The sequence below is a fragment of the Anolis sagrei genome, chromosome 2 (assembly GCF_037176765.1).
Source record: "Anolis sagrei isolate rAnoSag1 chromosome 2, rAnoSag1.mat, whole genome shotgun sequence".
NCBI lineage: Eukaryota > Metazoa > Chordata > Lepidosauria > Squamata > Dactyloidae > Anolis > Anolis sagrei.
In genome coordinates this window covers 106,885,175-106,906,328 of record NC_090022.1, presented here as the reverse complement: position 1 = coordinate 106,906,328, position 21,154 = coordinate 106,885,175, and the positions used below count along the sequence as shown (strand labels likewise).

The window sequence follows — 21,154 nt, the reverse complement described above, 5'->3', positions numbered from 1 at the left end:
CTATCTCTTCCAGCAGGTCTACCCAGCCAGTTGAAAGCATGAATTTTATACTCATGTCCTGTGTTTTGGTCTCTGTCCTGTGTGATTAATGTGTATATTACAGAAATGCTAAATATATATCTTTTATGGAACTGCATTTTAATATGTGTATTTTTAGCATTTTTATAGTATTTGTGATTTTTTTTACAATACTGTGACCTGCCTCAAGCCATGGGAAAAAGCAGGTAAGAAATAAAAATATTATTATTAATAATAATAATTCTGTATTTCTTACTACAGTTGAGTTAGGTGTACCCACAGGTTACTACATAAGTTTCTTTGCACTTTTGTTACTATATCTGATTTGCAGAGAGAGAGAAAATGAAGGAAATTAATGAAATGTCTTTAATCACTGTCTTCATCCCATGGTTGTTTGCTTGACTATCCATGTTTCTTCTTCCACTTGTTTTGAAGAAGACATAATAAACGTGTGTGTGTTCTTTTTGAGCAAAGTAACAAGTGATATTATAAATATAATGTACTATAAATATTATATCATTTAAAGTCTATTGTACTTTGTTACTATACCAGAACATTTTAGCTCTCAGTTGAGAATGTATGAGAAAATACAACTGAGTTGGTTCACTCAAAGAACTAATGGTCATTGTTACTTCTCTGGTAACCACTTATCCAGTTTATTCCCACAGCGGAAATAAAGGAATAACTCTGTTTTCATCAAGTCATGAGTTATCACACTATTCTTTAACCTTAAATAAAATGGCCAAACACATCATTCTGGGTTTTTAAAGGATAATTTGTGACAGATTGATAAAAAAAAATCTCCCTTTTCTTAGGTTTTCTCATGAAACAGCATATTTGATGTAAGGCAGCATGCCTTCATATAAAACTCAATAAAACTCATATCTTTTCACTATGTTAAACCCTGTCCTTTCCTTTCTCCTTTGAGCTCTGCTTTCTGTTAGGAATAACAATCATAATCATGATTTCTATGTGCAGGGTTTGTTAAAATTCATTCTACATAAAAACTTAAGTGGCACAGTCATTCATAGAATCATTGAGTTGGAAGAGACCTTGTGGGCCATCCAGTCCAACGCCATTCTGTCAAGAAGCAGGAAAATCACATTCAAAGCACCCCCAACAGTTGGCCACCCAGCCTCTGTGTAAAAGCCTCCAAAGAAGGAGCCTCCACCACACTTAACAATCCTTTTAAGAAACTTATGTAGCCTAGTGAGGATGGTGAACAGTATCTCATGACCTCAGTCTTTAGAAACTTTTCAGACTGAGAAAGTGCAAATTGTTAAGTCTTGAATTCTGACAGCTGATTTAGGTTTTGCAGCTCTTCCTGCGGGCCATTCCACAGTCTTGAGGAAGCTGATGAAAATGTTATCTGATGGTTGCCAGTTGGGTTCTGGTAGGCTGGAGCAGATGCCCCCCCCCCCCCCACAGATGACCTAAGTGGGTGAGGCAGATTGTAGATGAGAAGGTGATCCTGTAGGTAACCTGGACCCAAACCATGTAGGGTTTTAAAGGTCAAAATTAACACTTTACCCTGAAACTATGGTTACTGGCAACTAGTGGAGTGATTTTAGTATAGATGTAATATGCTCACTCCTGGATGCTCGTGTAACTAGTCTGACTGTTGTGTTTTGAACTAATTGGAGTTTCCAAACTCAATACAGAGATAGCCCAATGTAAAGTGCATTGCAGAAGTCCAACCTTGTCTGCACTATGTCTGTACTATCATCTTTTGGTCCTCCAATTCTAGGAAGGGGTGCAGCTGGAGTATCAGCCAAAGTTGGTAGTAAGCACTCCTGGCCATCACATCTTCCTGGGTTGACATTTGGAGAGATGGATACCCTCCAGGTGTTCCAGAAGTGGTTGATGGTATTGAAAGCTTCTGAAGAAACCAATAAACAACAAAAGGGATACACACCCCTTGTCAGTGTTAAGATGAAGATCATCTACTAGGGTGAACATAGTAGTCTGACCTCTGTATCCTGCTGTGAAGCGAATTTGAAATGGGTCAAGGAAATGTGTGCCATCTAAGACTACCTGGAGTTGGAGCGCAGCTGTCTTCTCAATCACTTTGCCTGAAAAGGGAAGATTAGACACTGTTCTGTAACCATTGAGGTTCAGGGGATCCAGGAAGGGCTTTTTCAACAGTGGTCTTATTGCTCCTTCTTTTAAACTGGATGGAAAATTTTTCTTCCCTGAGAGAGCATTCATGATTTATTGTATTTTAAATCTAATAATTACATCTCATCCATGGACAACTAGCCAAGAGGGGCAGGGATCAAGAAAGCAGGTTGTCCTCCTTACATTTCCCAGCAGCTTTCCCACATCAACATTAATCACCAACTGAAAGTGATCCAGTGTAATTCCTGTCATATAGTTATCAATACTAGGCAGAGAGCCTTCTCGATTGTAGCCCCTTATTTATGGAATGCCTTGCCAGTTGAAACCCGATCTATTCGAGACCTACTTGCTTTTCAGAAAGCCTGTAAAACCTTTCTCTTCCGACAAGCTTTCGATGGGTGAATAACTCGGGACTATGTCTGTTCTTGTTTTTATTGTATTTTTAAGTTAATTGTATTGTTTTAATCTGCTGCTGTAAACCGCTCCGAGCCAAATTGGAAGTAACGGTATACAAGTCAAATAAATAAACAAAATAAATAAATTTCTTCTGCAATGACAGTGTCTAAGGGCCCTTCCACACAGCCCTATATCCCAGAACATCAAGGCAGAAAATCCCACAATATCTGCTTTGAACTGGGTTATCTGAGTCCACACTCAGATAATGTGGAATTTTCTGCCTTGATATTCTGGAATATAGGTCTGTGTGGAAGCGACCTAAGTTGGTTCTTATGTGAGAGATATTCTCAGCAAAATGGTTATTGAATAGTACATCACAGTGAGCTACTGTAAATATTAGCAATGGGTTCGGAGGGGAGGGTGCCTGGGTTAAACCTCTCACCACTCTGAACAGCTCAGCAGCATGTGAATCCACAGATACAATTCATACAGACACATATGTTTATGAAAGCTTTAGAGTACTGATTTACAAAACCCTAAGCATGGTTCCAAATAATATTAAACAATTTGTAGATTTAATCCATCTTTTAAGAGTTGTTAATTGTTTAATATGTATTTCGCTTTTAAAATTATTTTATTTATTTCTACTATATTACATTTTAGATTGGTTTTACTGCATGTCATCATGAAATCTTCAGACAAAAGTTGGAATATAAATATTATAATAAAACAATAAGAAATAGGAAATCAAGACAGAACTTCATTGTGACCATGAACCACTTTCCAAATCAGTCAAGGGCTAGAGATTTATCCATTCATTCAATTCATTCATTCATTGATATATTTATTTTTAAATGCCATTAAAAGTATTCATTTATTTCATAAAATGTATATGTGCTATTGAGAATTAATTTAATTAAATTATTTTAAATTAATTGTAATGCAAATTATCAGTAACAAAATATTTCAAAATCAATCTTTGGATTCTCTCATTAATTAAGACTGAGGGTTTTTAATGTAATTTAATATACTTTACTATCTTGTGGCCCTCAATAAATTAACCTACAGGACTTTTGCTATGGTTGGTAACAGTCACTCACCTCCCAAATCTCCCCACAACTCGGTTTTTCTCCTAAATTGTTGTAGCACTTTGCCATCAAATTTCCTGTGGGTAGAACACAGTGATGGCTTTGTCTATTCCTCAAAAATCTTGGGGAGCCTTTGATAGGGCTGCAAAAAAAAAAAAAAAAAGAGGACACAGTGGGTCACACTTTCCCTACTTTTATTCAAATCATTAAAAAAACCTAGATGATAAAAAAGTAGAGATTTCTGTCTTTGCCTGAGAGTGAGATGAAATCTACCCCATAGAATGAATGCAATTTGATACCACTTTACTTGCTATAACTCAATGCTATAGAATCCTGGGATTTAGTAAGGCACTGGCACTCTTTGGCAGAGAAGGCTCAAGACCTTGCAAAATTACAGCTCCCATGATTCCATGGCAGTTAAAGTGATGTCAAACTGCATCAGTGGTACAGTGTAGAATATGCTCTGAGAGTTGCAAGGAAGTAAGCTGCAAGAGAGTAGATTCTATTTTGTGTACTCAGTCCAGACCAGCAACCTTCAGTTATTAGAGGATGAAATATAATGTCCTCTCCCTACCCTGGGCACAAAGTATCCATTCTGATGTGTTGGAGGATCTCCTCCTAGTAGAGCTTGGAGGCATCTCACTGTGCACATGGAAGGAAGTAAAGTTCTAGTTACATTTCACAAACAATGTTGAGTAATGTCCAGAAATTAATCAGATGAGTAAGAATGACCGTCTTTTAATGCTCTGTCTGTAGGCTTGTGCATGGAATCAGAGTGATTCGTTCCCTTTGGCCAATCTGGCTTGTTCTGCTTGGACAGATGGCCATAATGGTAAGAGTTTATCCATCACATTTTTCATCCATTACGGGACCACGTGACAGCCAGTTATGTTTCCTCATTCCCTATTCGACACCACCAATGGCGGAGAGTCTACTGTGTGCTGTTCACATGGGGTTTCCCTGTGAGCCTTGCCTGTTGGGCCAATCAGAATAGAAGAATGCAGTGACATGGCTTACGCAAGCTGTTTCTAAGGAAAAGGTCTCAGGAAGGCTGCTTTCTTAACCCTGTTAAGAAATCCAGGCTCCCTTGAAAGAAAGATAGGAAAGGGTCCCAGGAGGGGTGCTTCCTTAACCCTGCTCTTCAAACCCAGGCTCCGTTGAAAGGAAGATAGGAAAGGGCCACAGGAAGGATGCTTCCTTAAGCCCTACCATAAATTGAGGTTTCCTTGACAAACTGAAGGGAAAGGATCCCAGAGAGGGTGCTATCTTAAGCCTTTGCCATAAATTCAGATTTCCTTTAAAAAAACAAAAGGAAAGGATCCCAGAGAGGATGCTATCTTAACCTTGCTGCTGCTCCTGGGGAAATTACAGGACAGGGCCAGTGGATGGAAATCTTTTTGGGAATCTTTTTAAGGGGATTTTATTTTTTAAAAGAAAAGAAATTCCTAAAAATCGGGGGATGTCCCAAACATCATGAAACTTGATGGGCTAACAGTGGTAGATGTGTCCTCCAAGTGTGGTCATTTTCATTCCGATAGCCCTAAAATGACAGGAAGAGGAAACTGCAAAGCCCCCCATTGCTGCCAATGGGCCAGATAAAGCTACGGCCTGAAAATGGTTATCCAGCTACCCATCCGTTTTCAGGAAGCGTGCAAAACCAGATACAGGGGTCTACTAGAATCCGGCAAGCAGAAACAGATCATGGTTCAGTTATAATGCACAAGCCTACTGTTCTGTATTCAGAAAGCAGATTATAAAGTAGCTTGATTGGAATCCTCAGTTTTCCATTTCCTTACTAATAGAGCTATGCCTAATTCCTTTGTTAGCTGAGATATTTGCAACTGCAAAGATTGCTCACCTCCACTTTACTTTTAAATCAAAGTACAACCAAAAGAGCAGTATCAAAGACCAGTAAACATCTGGATGTGCTTCTTTGGAACAGTGATCAAAAAGTTAATTTCCTGTTGAACTGCAGATGAAGACGCTCAGTTAACTTAATCAAGTTATAACAAAAGAAATGAGTATAACATGAGCTCAAAATAGCTTACCATTGTTTGAAAATGTGAAAGAATATACAACAATTATTCTAAGGACATTTTTTAAAAAAATAAGTAAAAGCAATTGTGCTGAGATACTTTGGCAGAACACATGGAACAAAGAGTGTGAAAAAAGGGGGGAAAGAAAAAGGCAAAATCTGTCAATCAATTCAGCTGAGTATTTGCACTCCTGACTCTCATGTCAACTTCGTTTGATTTTACCATCTGAAATGTAACATTTTTGAAACAAATGGACAGACATCTGTTGTGCATCAGTCGCGAAGCTCTAATTTCACCTTTTTTCTTATATTGCAGTAAATCTGATGACTGATGGGGATGATGAGTTTGGAAGCATTTCTATTATTATTATCTTGTGGGCAAAAAATGCCTTCTCATTTTTAAGAAGTCATTGAATTATTTTCTTATTAGGTACAATACACTTATATGCGTGTGTGTATGTGTGTGTGTGTGTGTGTGTGTGTGTGTATACACACACATATACATGTACCTATTTATATGAACACACACGTGCATGTGTACAAATACACTATGCTGAATAATTATGGAAATTAATGTCCTACTAATGATATTGTTTCAGCAGTGAGAAGTTCATAGGATGAGGCATCATTAGGATTCCCTTATGACCATATATCCTGGAGACTTCCTAACATATTTCAATATTTAGCTTAGTTTACTGCTAAACATATAGATCAGAGGTGGAGACATCACATCAAGGCTCCTGAAGGTCCTTGAAAGTATGATGACCTTAAACTCAGCTTCCTTTTCTCTTTCTTAGCTTTCTATTACACAACATTCCTAGCACAAAGATGGAATTTTATGGGAGGTATCCAGGGCTAAAAAAATTCCCTGGCCCCTTGTGCCATGTGTTTTTTAAACCACAAAAATGGGAGAGGAGTATCAACACATTTTCACTTTTTTCTTAAACCTCTCAAAATTAAAATGTCTGTTTGTTTCCCATATATATTTTAGTCCTTCTCAAAAAGTAATGAGGGAAGATTTAAGCTATAGGATGAATTCCTCCATTTGCCTAAGTGAGTTTAATTTTGACCAGATCACTCCCAGTAGTATTTGCATTTATTCTTATGAAAGAAAATGAACAAGCATAGTCTGCATCCTATTGTGTATCCCAACTATAGGGGGCCCATAACTGCACTTGCATCCATGTTGATTCATTAGGGCCACATTTACACCAACCACTTAAGTCAGTGTAGATGGGGATCAGCCTAGCAGTGGGCAAATATCACATAGGCTAATGTGGGACAAGGCAATAATAATAATAAATAAAATAAAACTTTATTTATATTCGTCCCTATCTCCCCGAGGGGACTCAGGGCAGAATTTAACAACAAAAAGGCAAACATTCAATGCCTGAAAAAAACAATAAATACAAATACAATAATAAACCTACCAGAATCCAAAATAAACCAAGAAATACCACAATAAACCCACATATACCAAAAGAAAAGCAAATATAAATGACCAAATTATAACATACAACCTGAACTTAAAATAAATTTAACTTACATGATTTAAACATAAAAACATGAACCACAGAAACCAACTATCATGGTTTTGCCTCCATGGCAATTGAGGGAGTCCCTGTGGGGGCCATACCCTGGGATCAACCCAGCAGCAGGCAAATATCACATAATCTAATGCGAAACAAGGCAATAATAATAATCAGCATCCAGCACACTAAATTGGTTATGGAATTTGGGGATGTAGCTCTGCCCCAAGTTACAACTGCAGTGGGTCTACGCTAGTTATGCTGGACAACTGAACTATGGCCTTTCATTCCTTGCCAGCATTCCCAGGGTTGATGTTTAGATTACTGAGATCATGGCAAAATTCAGAGTTCTGTGAGCATTGCTCTCCTATGTACACTTAGCTGGGATGTTTGTCCCTTGCTAAAGAACTGAAAAGCAATCATTGTTTCACATGACTGGGTTGCTTGTGTGATGAAACCTGGCCATATTAGGGTGCATCTACAAAGTAGTATGAATGCAATTTGAGGCCACTTTAACTGTCATGGCTCAATACTATGGAATCATAGGAGTTGTAGTTTTATAATGTCTTTAGTGTTCTCTGGCAAAGAATGCTGGTGTCTCACAAAACTAAAAATCTCAGTATTCTATAGGATATATCTTTGGCAGTTAAAGTAGTGCCAAATTGCATTCATTTTACAGTGTAGATGCACCTCGGGTACCACTAGGCTTTGCTGTATAGGGGAAAGCTCTCTCATAATACATTGATGCTATGTTAGTGCCCTTACCAGTGGAAAAAGAAGAATGAGAGCTATGGAGAGCCAAGTTGTCTACAAAGGATAGGGGACCTTGTCTAAAGTCTGTGGATATTTTCAGATTTAAAATAATACTGGAGGTGATAGTAGCACATCCTTCTCAATCTGCTATGTGCTAGTTGACAGATGAAGGGAAATTTCAAGCACTGCTCCCAAGTTCAATGGTTGTATGAATTTACTCTTTTCACAAAGTATTAAACTGTAGACTCCTTGTAGAAAGTGTTCAATGTAGAAGGAAGCAATAATCACCTTCTACTCTCCCCTCCCCATGCAGAATTCATAGCACAATGCCTAGTTGTGTGATTCTTCTTTCCATTTTTGGCACTTGTATAGTATTGACATTGGTAAACCTCTCACAGACCTGCCACAGTACCCTATGTGTTTTGTACAATCCACGACATATTGATGTCACATACTGAATAATTGTGTTTGATTTTACCTAAGCATAAATAACAGAAGTCAGTGCCTTGCTTTTCATTTCCTTGTTAATCACAATAAAAAAGAAAAGCAATTTGGCTTCCAAATAAAATGACTATGCTGGTTTTTCCAAGTAGCACTGAATATTTAACAACCTGGTAAACAGAATAACTGGATGGGAATAAACATGGCATAGCATGCCAATGTTTGTATGTACTTTTTATTTTTCAATTTAATAATTTTCTTATCTGTCGTAAAATAATGCTATGCTTGCTTTTCAAACTATTAATCCACACTGGGAAACACCCTGGAACTGAGATCTATACTTAATGCCTGGTTTTTGAGCATGCTTCCTCTCATGGTTTTTTGGACTGCATCAATAGAAGCATAGTGTTTAGGTCCAGGGAAGTAATGCTACCCTTCTATTCTGCTTTGGTTAGACCACACCTGGAATATTGTGTCCAATTCTGGGCACCACAATTCAAGAGAGATATTGACAAGCTGGAATGTGTCCAGAGGAGGGCGACTAAAATGATCAAGGGTCTGGAGAACAAGCCCTATGAGGAGCGGCTTAGGGAGCTGGACATGTTTAGCCTGAAGAAGAGAAGGCTGAGAGGAGATATGATAGCCATGTATAAATATGTGAGAGGAAGCCACAGCGAGGAGGGAGCAAGCTTGTTTTCTGCTTCCTTGGAGACGTGGACGTGGAACAATGGCATCAAATTACAAGAGAGGAGATTCCATCTGAACATGAGGAAGAACTTCCTGACTGTGAGAGCTGTTCAGCAGTGGAACTCTCTGCCCCGGAATGTGGTGGAGGCTCCTTCTTTGGAGGCTTTTAAACAGAGGCTAGATGGCCATCTGTCAGGGGTGATTTGAGTGCAATATTCCTGCTTCTTGGCAGGGGGTTGGACTGGATGGCCCATGAGGTCTCTTCCAACTCTTTGATTCTTTGATTCTATGATTCTATGATTCTATGATTCTATGGTCACTTGGAGTTCAAGCCAAAATGAGTGGGAAACCATTTTCAGAATAATTTACTCTGCTGTAGTTTTCTCTCTCCTTTTCCCAAAGGCCTTTCTCGGGAGACATCTAGATGGGTATCTGTACTGCTTAATAGACTTCCACCACAAAAGAGGGATTTTTTTGTACAATTGTTTTAATAATAGGGCTCCCCAAAATGTTTATTTTATTGCATATATTAAGTAAGCATGTCACTTAGGATAAGATTGCCATATTCTAGCCCCTAGTGCTGTGACGTCTCACTTCTCCCACAAGTTGCAGCCACCTGCTACATCTTTTATCACAATGAGGAGGAGGCAAGCTTGTTTTCTGCTGTTCTGGACACAAGCAAGGGATTCAAATTGCAGTTAAAGAGCTCACCTAAACATTAGGAATAACTTTCTAGTGGTAAGAGCCATTTGGCAGTGGAATAGGTTGCCTTGAACTGTGGTGGATTCTCCTCTGGAGGTTTTTAAGCAGAGGCTAAATGGCCAACTGTCAAGGGTACAATGATTGTGTGTTCCCTCATGGCAGAGTTGGACTGGATGGCCCTTGTGGTGTCTTCTAACTTAATGATTTCCAGCCTTCTTTCCTACTCCCAGATAACTTCATTTTACCCTATGTCATGCTCTGTTCTCTCTCCTCCTCCTCCTCCTCCTGCTTCATATCATGCTGCTACCTAACTTCTCTCTAAAGAGGCAGAGGCTGCACAAATTTCTAGTGCTACTTTAAATAAAAAGCAGGAAAACAATCAGATGAAAATAATAGTACTGCTACCTCACCAAGATGAAGAACAAAAGGAGAATAAAGCAAGGTGAGACAAGGTAGAGAGAAGATGGCAACAATGAGGATGGCTCCTTTCCATTCATATCAGGCAATGGGAGAACCCTGACTGCCTCCTTTAATGTGGAATTTGATTTTTAAAATTCTTACCTTAGTTAATAAAATTTGTAATTTTGGTACATCACACAAGTAATGAAAAACAATACACTCTATGGAACTTGAAATGTTAATCATTGTATTGCAACTTTTACCCTTATTGTATCCTATCTCCTTCCTTCTAATGGCTCCATTGATTTATGTGTCATTCTTTGTGAGGAGCTCTGGAAAAGAGACTGCAGCTAGGCAAGTGTTTCTCAAACTCCAAAGCTGTGGAGCAGTGCCACACTTTGGAATATATATGAACAGTTGGCCCAGTTCTGATTCAGAACCTGCCCTACTGTTCATGCAGCTGTCTCAGTTCCCCCATAATCTGTGGCACAGGGACAGAGGGATAGCACTTCCTTTTGTCACCATTTGTCACTGTAGTGGCAGCCACAGTGCTGCAGAGAGTTCCTAGGAATCACCCATCACCTTTGCCAATGTTGATGGAGGTGGTGTGCAACTCAGAAAGAAGAGTCAGGAAATGAGAGGTGTAGATACCCCCACAGTGGGAAGCAAGGATTAGTACCATAGTCATGCCATATTAACACTGGGAGCTTCTTCCTTTCCTGAAAACTTCTATATCCTCCACAAATAAATAGAAATAGTTCAAGAAAGTGGACAGGAAACAAAAAAGGTGAGCTCAGAGTGACTGAAGAAAATGTTATCAAACCAAACAAAATACATACCTCCTGGGAATGATGGAAACTGTTAGAAAAAGTTAGTAGATAAGGACCAAACAGTCTCTTTGGGAATGTGTCTATGGCAACTGTCAAGAAGAGAACTTGCACTCCAAAACATGCAACTATCCATGGGGGTACCAGATAATCTCCTTTTAATTTCACCATGGCTTTTTTTGAAAATGCTTATTAAATGCAAGCATAAGAGTAACCATTTAGTAGAATTCCTCTCATTAAGCAGTTCCCCTCAAGGGCAAAAAAATTTTTCCAAGAAAAAACAGAAACATGTCTCAAGATGCTAAGAAAATGACCTTTTTCTTGCTAAGTCCTTACTTCCTTTTCACATCCATCATCATAACAATGCTGCTAAGTAATAACCACAATATATTTTTGAAGGTTGAGATGATGATATTGATAAACAAGGCAATCTTATGTATTCATATCTACTCACTGTGCTGAATTTTATTCGATCAACAAATTTAAAAAGCAAACAGTCTGACAAGTCATGGTTTCAAATTTTTCTCTGCAGGAAAAGAAAGGTGAGGACACATAGATGAAAGAGGGAGGTGCTGGCATGAGAAGTAATGGGTAGAACAAGAAAGAGAATGAAAAGACAGAGAAGACCAAATTAGCATTCACGCACAAAAGAGGTGGGAGGAGATAGAAAAAGAGGAAGGTTGGAAGTAGGCTTGATGGATGAATCAAGGAAGAAGTATAGGAATCCAGAACATAGGAAAGCAATGTAGAGAGACTTCAAAACTGTGATGTTAAAAGAACCAGACAGGATATGGGTACAGATTTGATGCATAAAATGTTGTTGTCCCTGGAAGATAGACAGACAGACAGATAGTAGGTTGTAAGCCAGGAGAGGATGACCATCAATAGTTGGGTCTACCTCCTGCATCCGTGGTGACAATGATCCTTCCTTAGATTCTTCTGACTGGTCAGCAGGGATGAAGGGAAGGTGTGAAGTCTTGGCCTAGTTTTTACCCCGCTGTTTGCTCCCTGGAGTTGGACTGTTTCATTCTGCTAAGTTTTAGAGTAGGAGCTTAGGCTCCCCCTATAGGCCGAGCCATTTGGTTCAGCCCATTCTGGTTCATAGCCTGGTGGACGGACCTTTTATTCCATTCTTTTTGACATAGTTTGTAGTAGTTAGCCAGAAAGTGTCTGGTCTGGCTTAGCAGTCTGAACAGGCCATCCTTAGCACATATTTGCCTCATAGAATAGCTATATTTGCCATATAGATTAGTATATATTTGCCTTAGAGTCTATAGATTATAGTATATGTTATAAAGAATAGGTGTATTTACCTCATAGAATATAGTTGTTACCTCAGAGTTATACCTTATACCTGTTCCTTATTTTTCTAATTCTATACCATCATAATCAAACTGCACCTTTGTATACCTTGTTTTGATTCATCTTGATTGTTTAGTAAACTTAATTGGTTAATTTTAGTCTCGTCTGTAGAGTATTATTTTGAGGGCATTAAAGTACATATAGGGCATACCGATGGTCACTGGGAAAATAGCCAGACACATATAGTTTTCCCTTAATCTTCCCGGTTGTGCCATCATAGAAGGCAAGTGAGGAATGTTGCACATCCTAGCTTACAAATATATTACAAATATATTATTGTTCTGACTTTTTATCTTACACAAATGGTTTCCTGTTTGCCCCCCCCCCCAAAAGAACCTACCTCAAAAATAAGACCTAGCATGATTTTTCAGAATTTTGAAGACACTCCAAATATAAGCCCTACTTCAAAAATAAGCCCTAGTTACAGTTCATAAAAACTTAATTTTGAAAAATAAGACATTTCTTGCAAATAAGCCCTAACACATCCTTTGGAGCAAACATGAATATAAGGCCCTGTCTTATTCTCGGGGAAACAGAGTTGTAAATAAAAACTAGATTTTCTAATGGTCTTACCTTGACCTAAGTTAAAACAATCTGCAGTAAGCAACAATGCATCCCTAAAAGGTGACAGTACAGCTATCCAGGGTGATTTAATGGTGAAATCCTTCAGAATGAATGTTTCCTCAATTTCCCCATTATAACCTGTTTCAGTGAAATTTCCACTTCAGTAAAGGGAGAGAATAGTTGGTGGGTCACACCAGGATGGGCAAATCATTGATGTATACCCGTTAACTCCTCCAGAGGACTACTCACTTGGTGCTTCAGAAGTGGTACATAGGACCTTATCACATTGATTTTTAGTTCCATCCTAGGATGCTTGCAGAATGGAGTCTTGATGCAGTCCATCAACATGATGAATAGCTACTTCTGGCAGGGCTGGGTCCTGGTTCCATCCTGCAAGCATCATAGGACAGAGCCCAGAGAACACAGGAGGTTTTCCATGTTCTTATAAGAAAAGCTGGGGGAAGCACGGAGATGCCCCAGGTGGCAACACTTCCCCTGTTAGAATGGAGAAAGGGGCGATGCAGGGCACGGGGTGATGATTTGCCCTACTGCCTGCCGGATTTGCATCACTGCCCTATGGATGCTCCCCTTTCCTCTGGCTTAAGTTGCTTAATGTGAAGTACAAACCCAGAAGGTTTGCATTTGCAAATTCATCTTGATTCACACTGTGCTGTCTCACCTTAAATAAAAGACCTGATAAATTAGGTAAATTCCAAGCAATACATCAATGCAATGAACAAAAGTTCAGTTAGGCAAATGCATTAGAGATGACACAACATAATGCTGAATAAATTGAGAACTAAATAATATAAGATTTTTTTTGTCGTGTCAGGAGCAACTTGAGAAACTGCAAGTCACTTCTGGTGTGAGGGAATTGGCCATCTGCAAGGATGTTGCCCAGGGAACACCCGGATGTTTTGATGTTTTATCATCCTTGTGGGAGGCTTCTTTCATGTCCCCACATGAGGAGCTGGAGCTAATAGAGGGAGCTCATCCGTGCTCTCCCCGGATTCGAACCTGCGACCTGTCGGTCTTCAGTCCTGCTGGCACTGCGTCACCAGGGGCTCCTATAAGATCTTATGAAACGAGGAGACTGTCAAGATTACCCTATAAAGGACAGCCCTGACTCACTGGGCTGATGCAAGGCAGAAAAATGCAGCCACTCTCCTTCAGTTTTTCCACAAGGCAGAGGAATGGGAGAACAATAGCACTGGAGGAAAAATGACTTCAAAAATATATGCAGATCTTTTTGAGTTGCTCTTTTAACCTCTCTGACTGATTATATATCCAACATTTTACAAGTCAGGAAATTAAGAATAGCTGAGTGCATACATTGCACAAATATTAATTTGTTCGTTGATTTCGAATATTACTGCAACATTACTTTTACATTGAGGTAGGTTTGAAAGATTTATACAGATTTGCATTGATTATTGATTTAGATTCCACTTACCTGGGAGTAAGTTCCATTGATCTCTCAGTAGACATTAATAGAGAACTGAGCTGCAAGAGTGCATCTGATTTATTCCATTGCCGTATCTTTTCATGTGCTTAAAAATTATATAGAAATACTAATGGCTTTCTCATTACTTATTCATTACATTATTGAGTCTTGCAGGTGTGAACTGGCCACTGATTGAATTGTTAAGAAAACTCCAACTGCCTTCAACAATTGGTTTACATGACCATCCAATCTTTTCTGTATTACCATACTTACATACTAGGGGTGCACTTATTTACATTATTTAGAATATTTTTGGAGGGGGGATAATTTAATCAATTTTCTCTCCGCTGCAGAAATATCTTTGAAATTGATGGTTCCCAAAGATTCTTGAAGCATAGAGAAAGTCTCCAGAAATGCACCCTTTTCCTGTGAGAGCAGCTAAGGTTATCATTAGCTATGGTGTGATACCTGGCACATGATAAGGGCGTCTGGAGAATCCTTAGGAGGTTTCCAGTGCACCAATATAGGCTTGAAAAGGGATCTTGTAGCACCTTAGGGAGTGAGAGAATGAAATTTGTAGCATGAGTACTTGTTGACTGTGTAGGTTTACCATGAAAAGATGGCACATCACTGCCTCACAGCATGCATGTACACTGTAGAGTTAATTTAGTTTGACACCACTTTAATTGTCATGGACCAATGCTATGTAATCATGAGAGCTGTAGTTTTACAAGATTTTTAGTCTTCTCTGTTGAAAAGTGTGATGCCTCACACTTTCATGATTTCAGAGCATTAAGTCAAGGATATTAGATTATATTAAATCTACAATAGACGCAAGCCAAATCTACTCCCTCAGATTGACTACATCCTCAGACCAAATAAAATTGGTCTACAAAAGCTTGTGCTGCCAACTTATTTAGTCTCTAACGTGCTACAAAATCCATTTGCACACTGATATTCCAGATTAGCATGGCTGTATCTTTGAATCCCATCAGTATATAGTCAGTGGTAATCCTTGCTCAGCACCAACAATCCTTCCCCCTGACTGCTGCATGGCTATATTGAGGAAAAAGAGCGGGGGGCATTATGTGAGCATTGCTGTCAATTGTTTGCGATAGGTGGTTACAGGAAAGTCAGGTGAGGATCACCATCAAAGGTTAGGTCTACCTCCTGCATTGGTGGTAGCAATTATCCCTGATAAGCTTCTAGTGCTCCCATTCCCTGACTGGTAGGAGGGGATGGAAGGGAAGGGAAGGCAAATGAGGAAGGTTGCACAACTCTCCGGCATCCACCAGGGCATCCCAGATGTTTTCTGGAGGTTCCAGGAAATGACACTGTTGATGCTACAAGCCAGTTACTGGACAATAGCTGGCCAAAGTCATTGACTCCCTTCAGCCAATATATCTGCTTAATGTTCTGGGTTATATGGCTGTAAAGAAGGGCCCTAAGTCTACACTGACATATAATCCAGAACAAGGCAGACATTTTGTATTATCTGCCTTGATATTCTGGATTGAAGATGTCCTCATTCCTCACATTCCTATGATTACCAAGGATATAGCATTTCAATGTAAGAGGTTGCAATTCCCAATCCAATTGGCGTTTGCAATCACCATCAATAAAGCTCAGGGCCTATCTTCAGAATTGTGCAGTTTAGATCTAGACATGGATTGTTTCCACATGGACAATTATAGTTGTGTGTTCTAAAGTCAGCAAACCAGACAATCTCTACATCTGCACAGACAATGGAACAACAAAACTATTGTATATCCACAAGCATTGTGAAATTACATATATTAGAAACCTGATCTTTCACCTTTCTTTCTTTCTTTCTTTCTTTCTTTCTTTTCTATTTAACTAGACTGGGCCACAGCAACACATAGCTGGGTACAGCTAGTACTTAATTTTTTTCTCTCCATGAAATGCAAAGTTGGAATGATAGGGTTCTCAAACAACTCCATCTAATCCAGTTTTCCTCACCCTTTTTACCATGAATATGTTTCAAAAACCCCTGCATAAAAATTATATTGACAGTTCAGAAAAACATGTTTATTGTTATTTCCCAATCAAAATCTCTTCCAAATCCTCAAGTAACCTTGCACTGGACTCTAGGGCTAAACAAATCACATGACCAGGATCAGATTTCCTTACCTTTGGCAGGAGTGTCTCTGTTTGTGTCTATCCATCAATGTGTATTTAAAATTCAGGAAACTGGGACAGCTGCACAACCTGTGTATGCCTTTTTCTGTGTTTGTGTTTTTGTATTTAGCAGTACTGTATAAATAAAAAGAATTTGTGATTTGCTTATCCTGCAGAGTTAATCCTGTGTTTCAGAATAATAATCTGGATAAAACTTTCAAAATGTCCAAAGCCTGACTGTGAAATGTGACTGTAAGGCTATAGCTAGCTTTTAGAACACTAAAAACAAATGGATATTTTCTGAGCATGAGAATCTGCCTTACACTGTCAAACCTCTGATCCTTGTAGTCCAGTACTATGTATTTTTATTCTAAACTGTGAAGCAGGGATATTACTCAGTGCTGTTCACTAATATTCTTTTAGAGTTTGGACAAAGCTGAAGAATCTACTTTAATTCTGGTCAAACGATGTGATCTTTAGACTGCATCTTTCATGAGATTTTGCTGAAATGCATTGTTTAGTAGATTGAGAAAGTGGCAATTCTGAAAAAATATTTCTAGTCAAGCAGTCATGACAGTCAAAATTGTGCAATTTTCAGTATCCTCTATTCACCCTTGTATGCAGCTAATACCTCAAACTTTTATTTTAAAAAGCACTAATCTATTCTGATAATCACCAGCCTCCATTATTAGCATATATTGGTCCATGGCCTGGAGAAACCCTGTGGGGAATGGGACCTTTCTTGATACTATCGGGAAAAGTTAGGTGATGAATCATGTTTGATGCACTACTGAACCCCTGTAGGAAGATTTCATTATGAATAATGATGATCTAAAGATATGTTGGCTCACCTGACTCCTGTACATAGCTCACTTCACCTTTCCACAGAGTGACAGATTTACCTTCCTGTGCTATTGAAAGCTCGTGTTCTTTTTAAAAAATCTTTTAAGAAACATGCCACTGAACGCCTATGACCAGAGGCTGTGAAATGTTTGAAATTAGTTATACATGTTATCTATCTTACAATTCATGTTTAAATTGTTTCACCAGAAGAATGTAACTGTCAGAAGGCATTCTGGTTTGATTTTGAAAGAAGAGGGCTGAGAATGAATGGGTTAAAGAATATCTGAAAATGATAATATTGCTCATGTTTTTAGCCTCAGGTGATATCTAAATATAAAATCTGGCATGTGGACAAAGGAAATCCTTTGCTTAGGTTTTTGCATCAAACACATTTGCAAAGAATCAAAAATTATAGTGTTCAGTCATCCCTTTTCCTCTGAACATTCAGGGATGGCATCCACTATGCAGGCCTACAAGAATGTTATAAATGATAATTACTTTTTAAAAAAAAAGAGGCAACCTGCAAGATGAGTGTAGCACTTGAAAAGTATTAATTTGTGAATACAGCAGGCCCTCAGTATATGCTGAGGTTTGGCTCTGGGATCCCTGTTGTTACCAAAATCCATGGATGCTCAACTCTCGTTTCATATGAGTATGTAATGGCGCTTCTTATATAAGATGGCAAACATATCAAATGAATCCTGAAAAGCCTGGGGGTGTACAAAATGATGGGAGACAACAGTATACATCAGTGTAGTGCTCAGTTCATGGCAAAATGAAGCCATGCTTTGGGTTTTTTCCCTGAATATTTTTGAGCCATAGTTGGTTGAATTCATGGATATGAATTCATGAATATTGCAAACAGGAATTTGAGAAATTGTGCTAAAATCTTTCATTCCTTTCAAGCAAAAAATTCTCTCTCTCTCTCTCTATCTATCTATCTATCTATCTATCTATCATGTATGCAAAGTTTGGTTCTCACTTTTACTTTAAATTGTTCCAGTGCTTAAGATGAATTAAAGCTAAATCATTGGCCCCATCAAATTTATTGGCAAAAGTCTTATTGATTTCAAAAGGATAAGGATTAGAAAAGTGTGAAACATGCTGTAAGCATTTATTTTGCCATTCCATTTGCTAAACTTGATGAGAGGATTTGTTCAGAAAATGCAGGTGCCAAATTGAACTTTGGTGGGTTGCCACCAATTCATTCAATACTATCCGTTCCTCACTTTCAGTAAAGGTTTCACATTTGTTAAGATGTATGCTGTATATACTTCTGCATTTGTAGAATTTAGGGCAGACTGGGTTGATTTTTTCCATGGGTTAATGTAAGTGCTCTCTCCACTGTGGAGCCACTTCTGGCTCTTTGGGTACCTGGGCACAGTGGTCTCACTAGAGGATGCAGAGGGTGGGTGCAGATGCTGCAACTTCCAGAATCCTTCAACTTGCATTGGACTCATGACATCACCTCCATGGACCTCCTTTCCTACAACCCCTAAGTTGACATTTCCTTTCTGAGCTATTAGACTGGGTAGTGGTGGTTAACTCATGAAAAAGCAAGTGGAAGATCACTCTTCTCTGCTGTATCTCTCTGCCTAGGCTTTCTTCCACCTCACCTATTGTTGCTGCTCTAGTTAAGACCCCATGTTCATGCTCTTTCTTGGTGCTTCTTTTAGGTTCTCCTGGATGAACTAAGCTCTACTCTACTCAGAAGGGGATATTCCATTTGTTATCAGAGTTAATAGTTAAACCATTAAGAGTACCTCAACTGCTATAAAAAAAAACAGCCTTCCCTCCTTAAATGTCTGGGCATGAAAATGGCAGCAGTAGTGGCCAAGGCTGGCGACCCCCTAAGGCTGTGCTGACACTTTCTCTTCACAGAAGGTTATAGCAAAATTTCAACCGAACAAAACCCACTGCTTCTAGTGTTGCAGCTTAATAGGAACCTGAATACTCTAGGGTTTGAAGATCCATCCATTTGTAAGGCACTTGCCCAATACATTCCCCCCAGTACTGGACTGCAGTAAATCCAACCACCTGAATCTGTTGTACACTGGCAATTCTGGCTAAGATGTCAGAACTGAACACCAAAACCAATGAAGGACTAAGGATTTCTCACTGGCTGCTCTAGATTGATCAACTGGAAATAAATTGAGATAAAAGGCCATTATTTGAAGACAAAAGATTTTATTTATATTTTTATATAACTGGGACTTGTTCTTTCTTTTACCGAAAACTGTTTCACCCCAAACAAGGGACTCAACAAGGGACTCTACAGTTCCAATCAAAATGTCCTGCTGATGTATTTTAGGAATCTCAGATGATGTCTTTGCATGAATGACAGGTTAAAATATTTTTTAAAAAACAAGCAAATTTTGTAGGTGTGGTCTATTCAACCTTGAATCAATTTTCCAAAATGTTTATGAAAGCTCTATTTCCTTTTAGTAAGTTGTGCAATTTACTAGTCCCTCCCCCAGCTACCATCCTGGTGATTTGGGCTAAAGCCTTTCTAATCCCAGCTGCAATCTTTCATGGAAAATCCAGTGTGTGCTTAACAGGAGGTTACCTGTAAAATATTCCAGCAAGACAATTCTTATTGGCCTATATAGACAGCCTTTGAAGCCTTCTGTTCCTTGGTTTGATGCCAGAGCAAAGATCTTGTGTCTTTGTTTCTATTTAAAGCCATCTGAGTTTTATATTTCTCTAAAAAGAATGAAATCCAGACATTAATCAACTATTACTAATCGTTACTTCAAGAAGCTATGCTCTGTTTTGACAAGATGTGCTCTGAAGTCCCTGAATTCAATTTTACCTCCAAGGTTTCTTTTTATTGGGGATGGAAAGCATGATACTCTTTGAAGACTGTTGGACTATAAGGTAAAAATAAAGGTTTCCTCTTGATATTAAGACTAGTCGTGTCTGACTCTAGGGGGTGGTGCTCATCTCCATTTCTAGGCCAAAGAGCTGGCGTTGTCCGTAGACACCTCCAAGATCATGTGGCCAGCATGACTACATGGAATGCCATTACCTTCCTGCTGAAGTGGTAGTTATTAATCTACTCACATTTGCATGTTTTCGAACTGATAGGTTGGCAGAAGCTGGGGCTAACAGCAGGAGCTCACCCCTGCTCCCTGGATTCAAAACGCCGACCTTTCTGCCAGCAAGTTCAGCAGCTCATCAGTTTAACCTGCTACACCACTGGGGTGCTACAAGTTCCAGAAATTCTAGTTAGCAGAGTCAATGGTGAATAATACTAGGAAATGAAACTCAACAACACGCAGGCCCGTAGCCAGGATTTCGTTTCGGGGGGGGGGGGGGGCTGAATTTTTTTCGGGGGGGGTTTCGGGGGGAGGCTGAGTTTTTTTTGGGGGGGGGCTGAGTCTTAGTAAAAGAGGGTCTAGCCTAGCAAACCTTTTGTATCATTATCCCAATACCCTCATGCATATGGGATATATTGAGTATGGTGATCAGATCATGATATGAATAAACATAACAGTTTAAATAATGCACCAGTAAGGCCTTTTCGCGAACCACCATAAGAATTTCGGGGGGGGGGGGTGAAGCCCCTCAAGCCCCCCCCCCCCCCCCCCCCCCGGCTACATGCCTGACAACATGTGAAGAGCAACATGATTCCCAGTCCTGTTCTAGATGGTGAATCACAGGCATAATATTCAACTCCTTGGTGAGACAATTAAAATTCATCAGTGTTGCCATTTTGAAATCATAATCCTGACTTTCAGTGATGAAAGCTACAGAGAATGGAAAATCAGAGTGGTACAAAACAAATCTGATGTGATGGGGAACAGTAC

At 39.1% G+C, this 21,154-nt stretch overlaps 1 long non-coding RNA gene across 1 annotated transcript in view; it reads right to left on the bottom strand.

Moving 5' to 3' along the window:
• LOC132766651 (uncharacterized) overlaps positions 1 to 16,617 on the bottom strand; it is a 68,034-nt gene extending 51,417 nt beyond the window's left edge. Inside the window, exon 1 of the long non-coding RNA XR_010909439.1 lies at positions 16,515 to 16,617. This is a non-coding gene — a long non-coding RNA (uncharacterized lncRNA). The remainder of the gene's footprint in view (positions 1 to 16,514) is intronic.
• Positions 16,618 to 21,154: the final 4,537 nt, after the last annotated feature.